Genomic DNA, 9,834 nt, shown 5'->3' with positions numbered 1-9,834 from the left:
CCAGAAATGAGATTCCAAAGTTCGTGGTTCTTTTCCTGTCTACCTGGCCAGTGCATCTGAGTTGAGAGTGCTGTCCAGAGCGGTCACAATGGAGCATTCTGGGATAGCTCCCGTAGGCTATTACTGTCTAAATGTGTCCACAGTACCCGAAATTCGACCCGGCAAGGCCGATTTAAGCACTAATCCACTTGTCATGGGTGGAGTAAGGAAATCGATTTTAAGAGCCCTTTAAGTAAAAAAAAAGGGCTTCATCATGTGGACGGGTGCAGGTTTACATCGATTTAACGCTGGTAAATTCGACCTAACGTCCTAGTGTAGACCAGGGCCTAGTCACATTGAAATCAGGTGCTATTGGGCTGTTAGGATACAATTCTGTCCTGATAGTGCCTATCGCCTCCAGAGAAAGGGAAGTGCCTAGAAAATGTAAAAGGAAACTTAGTCTGATAGCATCCTGTCTGTCAAGAACTCACTTATCCATAGCTGGGATGTGAAATTCTCTTTTCTGTGTTGTTCTATCACTGTAGTCCCCATTTCCCTATTGTTTGTCTGTGTAATCTCTGTCTGGTTCTGTGATTGTTCCTGTCTGCTGTATAATTAATTTTGCTGGGTGTAAACTAAGGTGGTGGGATATAATTGGTTACATAATCATGTTACAATATGTTAGGATTGGTTAGTTAAATTTCAGGAAAATGATTGGTTAAGGTATAGCTAAGCAGAACTCGGGTTTTACTTTATAGTCTGCAGTCAATCAGGAAGTGGGTGAGTGGGTGTGGGGAGGGGAAATGGGAACAGGGAATGGGGCTGGGGAAATTGGAATCATGTTTGGCTAGGGGCAAGAATGGGAACAGGGACACAGGTGTAAGGCTCTGTGGTGTCAGAGCTGGGAAGGGGGACACTAAGGAAGGAAACTGGAATCATGCTTGCTGGAAGTTCACCCCAATAAACATTGAATTGTTTGCACCTTTGGACTTCGGGTATTGTTGCTCTCTGTTCATGCGAGAAGGACCAGGGAAGTGAGTGGGTGAAGGAATAAACACCCTAACACCCACCCCTCTCTGTTGTTCACAGCATTACGCATGTTATACAGGAATTTTTACCTTGAAAATACATTTCTTTGCAATAATCTGTTGCTCCACATTTCCCTAATCAGTGGTTCTCAGGGGAAGGAGGAAGGGGCCATGACCCATGGCTTGGTTGTGTAGCTGCGAAAGGAAGGGGCGGGGAGAGAACACTTCTTTTACACAAAGAGTATTCATGAGACCACTACATTTCTCATGCAGCTGTAGGGCTTATCAATCCTTACAAGCAACAGGGAAGGGGAAAATATGAGAACGTATCTATCAAACAAAGCCATACTGCCTGCTTCTGCCTTTATCCCCAAATGCCTGTGGATGTTTGTGTAAGTGCAGGACATGCCAGAGTTTTGTGGCTTGACTCAGCATCACATAAGAGAGGGACACCCCAAGTTGCTGGGACGGAGGGCTCAGCTGTCCCACAGTCCTGCTTGCACCCCAGGGATCCCATCCCAGGAGTTCTGTCCTTGGGCTACTCCCAGAAAACACAGGGACATTCAAAAGAACCTCTGTATGGGCAGGTTGTTCAAAGCCAAGTGGACTGGCTGGTGATGCTTGGAGGAAACAGCCAAGTTCACATACGTCCATGTCAAGGTTCCTCCCCCACTCTGAACTCTAGGGTACAGATGTGGGGACCTGCATGAAAAACCTCCTAAGCTTATCTTTACCAGCTTAGGTCAAAACTTCCCCAAGGTACAAAATATTACGCCCGTTATCCTTGCACTGGCCGCTACCACCACCAAACTAATACTGGTTACTGGGGAAGAGCTGTTTGGACGCGTCCTTCCCCCCAAAATACTTCCCAAAACCTTGCACCCCACTTCCTGGACAAGGTTTGGTAAAAAGCCTCACCAATTTGCCTAGGTGACTACAGACCCAGACCCTTGGATCTTAAGAACAATGAACAATCCTCCCAACACTTGCACCCCCCCTTTCCTGGGAAATGTTGGATAAAAAGCCTCACCAATTTGCATAGGTGACCACAGACCCAAACCCTTGGATCTGAGAACAATGAAAAAGCATTCAGTGTTTTACAAGAAGACTTTTAATAAAAAATAGAAGTAAATAGAAATAAAGAAATCCCCCCTGTAAAATCAGGATGGTAGATATCTTACAGGGTAATTAGATTCAAAAACATAGAGAACCCCTCTAGGCAAAACCTTAAGTTACAAAAAAGATACACAGACAGAAATAGTTATTCTATTCAGCACAATTCTTTTCTCAGCCATTTAAAGAAATCATAATCTAACACATACCTAGCTAGATTACTTACTAAAAGTTCTAAGGCTCCATTCCTGGTCTATCCCTGGCAGAAACCAGCATACAGACAGACACAGACCCTTTGTTTCTCTCCCTCCTCCCAGCTTTTGAAAGTATCTTGTCTCCTCATTGGTCATTTTGGTCAGGTGCCAGCGAGGTTACCTTTAGCTTCTTAACCCTTTACAGGTGAGAGGAGCTTTCCCCTGGCCAGGAGGGATTTCAAAGGGGTTTACCCTTCCCTTTATATTTATGACACGCCCCCCAAATCTCAGCTAGGGTGAAACACTGGCTGGGATTTCTTCCTGGAGCTCTAGGAAAACAGAGTTAATAAGACACATGCATCTCTAAATATACTACCAAGTACATAAAGACTAACAATATTTTCCACATCTCAAGGACGATTTTAACCAGTTGATTCTGGGAAACTTTCACGGGAGAGTGCATCAGCCACTTTGTTAGAAGCTCCTGAGATGTGTTGGATGTCGAAATCAAAATCTTGGAGAGCTAAACTCCACCGAAGAAGTTTTTTGTTAGTTTCTTTGACGGTGTGAAGCCACTTTAGTGCAGCATGGTCGGTTTGCAGGTGGAAACGCCGTCCCCAAACATATGGGCGTAGCTTTTCCAGAGTGTAGACAATGGCATAACATTCTTTTTCAGTGACTAACCAGTTGCTTTCCCTCTCAGACAGTTTTTTGCTGAGAAACACTACAGGGTGGAATTCTTGATCAGGTCCTTTCTGCATTAAAACTGCTCCCACACCACGCTCGGATGCATCTGTGGTTACTAGGAACGTTTTGTCAAAGTCTGGGGCCCTTAGTACAGGGTCAGACATGAGTGTCGCTTTAAGCTTGTTAAAGGCCTTCTGACACTTTCTGGTCCACTGAACAGCATTTGGCTGTTTCTTTTTGGTTAGGTCTGTCAGTGGGGCAGCGATTTGGCTGTAGTGCGGTACAAATCGTCTGTAATAACCGGCCAAGCCTAAGAAGGATTGAACCTGTTTCTTTGACTTTGGGACAGGCCACTTTTGGATAGCATCCACTTTGGCCTGTAGGGGGCTGATAGTTCCTTGACCCACCTGGTGTCCAAGGTAAGTCACTCTGTTTAGGCCTATTTGACACTTCTTAGCCTTAACAGTTAGTTCTGCCTCCCTTATGCGCTCAAGGACTTTTTGTAGATGTTCCAGGTGGTCTGCCCAGGAATCTGAAAATATGGCCACATCGTCAAGGTAGGCGACTGCATATTCTCCTAATCCCGCTAGGAGACCATCTACAAGTCTTTGGAAAGTGGCGGGTGCATTTCGCAGCCCGAAAGGGAGTACATTAAATTCATACAGCCCGAGATGTGTGATGAAGGCTGACCTTTCCTTGGCAGATTCATCTAGCGGTACCTGCCAGTACCCCTTGGTTAAGTCCAAGGTAGAGATGAACTGGGCCCGTCCCAGTTTCTCTAATAGTTCATCAGTGCGTGGCATTGGATAGTTGTCTGGGCGAGTTACAGCATTTAGCTTACGGTAGTCCACGCAAAAACGTATTTCCCCATCTGGTTTGGGAACTAGAACTACTGGAGATGCCCATGCACTTTCAGAGGGGCGGATTACACCCATCTGTAACATATCCTGGATCTCCCGTTCTATAGCAGTTTTAGCTTGAGGAGACACCCGGTAAGGGTGGACCCTAATTGGGTGAGCATTACCTGTGTCAATGGAGTGGTATGCCCGTTCAGTCAGTCCTGGGGTGGCTGAGAACGTTGGCGCGTAGCTAGTGCACAGCTCCTGGATCTGCTGTCGCTGCATACGCCCAAGGGTCATGGAGAGGTTCACCTCTTCCACACCACCAGCACATTTCCCTTCGTAATAGACACCTTCAGGCCACTCAGCGTCGTCTCCTCCTTGGGCTGTAAACTGACAAACCTTTAATCCTCTGGAATAAAAGGGCTTTAGAGAATTAATATGATACACCTTAGGCTTTCGGTTGGAGGTGGGGAATGCTATGAGATAATTAACAGCTCCCAGGCGCTCCTGGACCACGAATGGCCCTTCCCACGATGCTTCCATTTTATGGGCCTGGAGCGCCTTTAAGACCATGACCTGGTCTCCTACTTTGAAGGAACGCTCTCTGGCATGTTTATCATACCAGGCTTTTTGCTCTTTTTGAGCATCCTGTAAGTTTTCTCTAGCAAGGGCTAAAGAGGTTCGGAGGGTGTTTTGTAGGTTGGTTACAAAGTCCAGAATGTTAGTTCCTGGAGAAGATGTAAATCCCTCCCATTGCTGCTTCACCAACTGCAATGGCCCCTTAACCTCACGGCCATATACAAGTTCAAATGGGGAAAACCCTAAACTGGGATGTGGTACAGCTCTGTAGGCAAAGAGCAACTGCTGCAATACTAGGTCCCAATCATTGGAGTGCTCATTTACAAATTTACGTATCATGGCCCCCAAAGTTCCATTAAACTTCTCCACCAGGCCATTTGTTTGATGATGGTAAGGAGTGGCAACCAAGTGATTTACCCCATGAGCTTCCCAAAGGTTTTTCATAGTTCCTGCCAGGAAATTAGTCCCTGCATCTGTGAGGATGTCGGAGGGCCAACCTACCCTGGCAAAAATGTCTGCTAGTGCCTGGCACACACTTTTAGCCCTGGTTTTGCTTAGAGCTACTGCTTCCGGCCATCGGGTGGCAAAATCCATGAAAGTCAGTATGTACTGCTTTCCTCTGGGTGTCTTTTTCGGAAAAGGACCCAGAATATCCACAGCTACTCGCTGAAATGGAACTTCAATGATGGGGAGTGGCTGGAGAGGAGCTTTGACCTGGTCTTGGGGTTTTCCCACTCTTTGGCACACCTCACAAGACTGGACATAGGTAGAAACATCCTTGCCCATTCCCTCCCAGTGGAATGACCGCCCCAAACGGTCTTTGGTCCTGTTCACCCCAGCATGGCCACTAGGGTGATCATGGGCTAAGCTCAAGAGCTTGGCCCGGTATTTAGTTGGAACTACCAACTGTCTCTGAGGATGCCAGTCTTCCTGGTGTCCACCAGAAAGAGTTTCCTTGTATAAAAGTCCTCTTTCTACAACAAACCTGGATCGATTAGAAGAGCTGAGAGGCGGTGGGTTGCTCCGTGCCGCTGTCCACGCTCTCTGGAGGCTTTCATCTGCTTCCTGTTCGGTCTGGAACTGTTCCCTTGATGCTGGAGACATCAGTTCCTCATTGGATTGGGGACATAGGCTTGGTCCCTCTGGAAGCGATATAGGGGATGGAGCTGTTTCTGTTGACTGTGAACCGCTCTCCGCTGGTGCACTATGTTGGGATTCAGGCTCCGGCTGAGCCTCTTGTGTAGGGTTATCGGCTGCTGCCAGTTCAGGTTCGGTGGGGCCCTCTGGTGTTGAGGTTGCAAGTACTGGATTCAGTGCTGACACGGGGTCTGGTGTTGGTTGTTCGGCTGGTTCCGGTTCTGGGACTGGTTCCGTCTGGGTCTCTGGGACTGGATCCACTACTGCTGTTGCAGACATTGGCCTGGGGTCCAGGTCCATCACCTCTGACTGGGTCCTGATAGAAGTTTCCGGAACAGAGCTAGGCCTCACGGCTTGTTTAGCCTGGTTGCGGGTGACCATTCCCACCCTCTTGGCCTGCTTCACATGATTGGCCAAGTCTTCCCCCAACAGCATGGGGATGGGATAATCATCATAGACTGCAAAAGTCCACATTCCTGACCAGCCCTTGTACTGGACAGGCAACTTGGCTGTAGGCAAATTGAAAGAGTTGGACTTGAAGGGTTGAATCGTCACTTGGATCTCTGGGTTGATTAAATTGGGGTCCACTAAGGAAGCATGGATAGCTGACACTTGTGCTCCGGTGTCCCTCCACGCGGTGACCTTCTTCCCACCCACACTCACAGTTTCCCTCCGCTCCAAGGGTATCTGGGAGGTATCTGGGCCTGTGGACCTCTGGTGTGATTCCGGTGCAATGAACTGTAATCTGTTGGGGTTCTTGGGGCAGTTGGCCTTTACATGCCCCAGCTCGTTACACTTAAAACATCGTCCAGCTGACGGGTCACTGGGGCGAGGAGGGTTGCTGGAGAACGGGGTGGTGGGACGATAAGGGGTCTGGAGGGTTCTTTGGGAGGTAGGTGGGGCTTTGGGCGGCCCCCGGTAATAGGGTGTGGTCTGGGGTGGTCCCTTCTGGTCTCCGCTCCAACTGCGACCAGTTTTCTTCTTCTCTGCCACCTCCACCCATCTGGCTCCAATCTCTCCTGCCTCAATTACAGTTTTGGGTTTCCCATCTAGGATGTATCTTTCTATTTCCTCAGGAACACCCTCTAAGAATTGTTCCATTTGCATTAGGAAGGGCAAATTTACTGGAGATTCAACACTTGCTCCTCATATCCAGGCATCCCAATGTTTTACAATGTGGTAGGCATGTCGGGTAAATGACATGTCTGGTTTCCACCTTAGGGCTCTGAACCTCCGACGAGACTGCTCGGGTGTTATCCCCATTCTGACTCTCGCCTTGGATTTAAACAGTTCATACTTGTTCATGTGTTCTTTAGGCATTTCAGCTGCCACCTCAGCTAAGGGTCCACTGAGCTGCGGCCTCAGCTCTACCATGTATTGGTCAGTAGAGATGTTGTACCCAAGGCAGGCCCTTTCGAAGTTTTCTAAGAAGGCCTCAGTATCATCACCTGCCTTGTAGGTGGGGAACTTTCTGGGATGGGAAGTGGTACCTGGAGAAGGATTGCTAGGGTTTGTTGGTATATTCTGCTGGGCCTTTATCCTCTCCATCTCCTCCACATGCTTCCTCTCTTTTTCCCTCTCCTCCTCCACATGCTTCCTTGCCTCCATTTCCCTCTTGTGGGCAGCCTCTTGGTGTTGTTCTGCCTCCCTTTCTTGTTCCTTCTTCAGCTGCATGAGTTCTATCTGTCTTTCATGTTCCCTTTGTTTTTCCTCAGCCTGAAATTTGGCTAATTCCAGCTGTAGTCGAGCTGAGGATTTGGCCATTCTAACCTCTCTGTTTTTAACTAACTTTACACCCGAGGTTTAGAAATAAACAAACAAAACTTGGCTGTAAAATTTTGCTGTGCTGGAATAGAATACCTATTCTCTGATAGTGATTGTCAGCCTACAGAAAAAGACAATTCCCTTGTCTCTGCTCTGGGCCCAAATTAAAGCAAAAAACCTCCAACTACTTGGAAACCTGCTTACCCAGCCCAAAGAAGAAAAAAAATTCTTTTCAAACCTGTGCTCCTTGTAAAACAAAAAAAAAATCAAAATCCTAAAAAAAAACCCTGCCACTTTTGTCTCCAGGCAAATGGGTAGAGCACACACCCCCTATTTACTTTTAGGAAGAAAAGAAAAAAAAAAAAAACCTCTGGGTTGGAAGACTGTGAATTTCCCTGCAGAAGTTAAGTACCCTGCCTCCAGGCAAAGAAAACCTGCAATTCACAAGATAATCCCCTTTTGTCTCTGCTTGGCCACAAAGCAGAGAGAAACCAAGCTTCTTTCAGTTTCAAAGCTGCCTTCTGGACTTCCTAAAAATTCCTTTTTAAAATCTGTATTTCTAGTTCAAAAAATCTCAACTGGATCTCAAAATGATTTCAGGTTAATCCCACCACTGTGCCACCATGTCAAGGTTCCTCCCCCACTCTGAACTCTAGGGTACAGATGTGGGGACCTGCATGAAAAACCTCCTAAGCTTATCTTTACCAGCTTAGGTCAAAACTTCCCCAAGGTACAAAATATTACACCCGTTATCCTTGCACTGGCCGCTACCACCACCAAACTAATACTGGTTACTGGGGAAGAGCTGTTTGGACGCGTCCTTCCCCCCAAAATACTTCCCAAAACCTTGCACCCCACTTCCTGGACAAGGTTTGGTAAAAAGCCTCACCAATTTGCCTAGGTGACTACAGACCCAGACCCTTGGATCTTAAGAACAATGAACAATCCTCCCAACACTTGCACCCCCCCTTTCCTGGGAAATGTTGGATAAAAAGCCTCACCAATTTGCATAGGTGACCACAGACCCAAACCCTTGGATCTGAGAACAATGAAAAAGCATTCAGTGTTTTACAAGAAGACTTTTAATAAAAAATAGAAGTAAATAGAAATAAAGAAATCCCCCCTGTAAAATCAGAATGGTAGATATCTTACAGGGTAATTAGATTCAAAAACATAGAGAACCCCTCTAGGCAAAACCTTAAGTTACAAAAAAGATACACAGACAGAAATAGTTATTCTATTCAGCACAATTCTTTTCTCAGCCATTTAAAGAAATCATAATCTAACACATACCTAGCTAGATTACTTACTAAAAGTTCTAAGGCTCCATTCCTGGTCTATCCCTGGCAGAAACCAGCATACAGACAGACACAGACCCTTTGTTTCTCTCCCTCCTCCCAGCTTTTGAAAGTATCTTGTCTCCTCATTGGTCATTTTGGTCAGGTGCCAGCGAGGTTACCTTTAGCTTCTTAACCCTTTACAGGTGAGAGGAGCTTTCCCCTGGCCAGGAGGGATTTCAAAGGGGTTTACCCTTCCCTTTATATTTATGACAGTCCACCTCTCACTTTTAAAGAACTCTTTCCTCCTTTCTTTGTACAGGGAGCAGGCTCCCTGTGACAAAACAGATTTTGATCTGCTCTTCCCATCCTCAAGTGGCTCTAGTGTTCAAACTGCTTGCCCTGCTCGAACCCAGGCAAGGTGCCTTGCTTAGGTGGCTAGCAGCTGTTGCACCGTGAGGGGGCGAGAACAGGGTGTGATGCTGTATGATTGAATACGACCATTTTTATCACTGTTGCTACCACGGTTATATAATTGCAACAAAGGTTGTGTAAATTATGTCCTGTCAGGTGTCAATGGGAAAGTTATGATTTGCTAAGTACGATTCTCCTGTGTATCTGAATGTATCATCCTTATGTCCAATGTTGTTCATATTGGCGATGTACGGGAATGGGCTTTGTCTGGGACAGTAATACTCCAAGCACAGGGCAGAGAATATAAAAGGACCCCCGAAACATATCTGTATTGTCTTCATTTCTCTGCACTGGATTTCTAACAAGGAAGCTCTGAACAAGGACTAATAACCCCCAGACTGCTATGGTTCCTTCTAGAGAGACTTTTGTAAGCTAGCAGTTTATTCCATCACTGCTATGACGCTGATCTCTGAAACCTGAAAAACCCCTGGGATGGATCTGATCTAATAACTATTTATAACTCTTCTTATTTTCTTTTATTATCAAACCTTTAGTTTTCAATTGCTACAGGGATGGCAGAAGTGATCTTATTGGGTAAGATCTGAGTTATAGATTAACCTGCAAAAGTGGCTGGTCTCTTTGGATGAGAAGGACTCGCTATGTGGTGGAAATTGGTTTTCACTGACTGCTCCTCATGGAGTCCAGTGTCCGGGTGGTGAGCCAAGGGCTGGGATGTGTGTAGTTAACCGGTGCAGTGAGACAGAAGTTTATGTCTCTTACTATCTTGATTTAATGTAATCATAGAATAACCACCAGCCTC

This window comes from Lepidochelys kempii, chromosome 1 (genome assembly GCF_965140265.1).
Source record: "Lepidochelys kempii isolate rLepKem1 chromosome 1, rLepKem1.hap2, whole genome shotgun sequence".
NCBI classification, from domain to species: Eukaryota; Metazoa; Chordata; order Testudines; family Cheloniidae; genus Lepidochelys; species Lepidochelys kempii.
Note: the sequence above shows the minus strand (reverse complement) of the source record.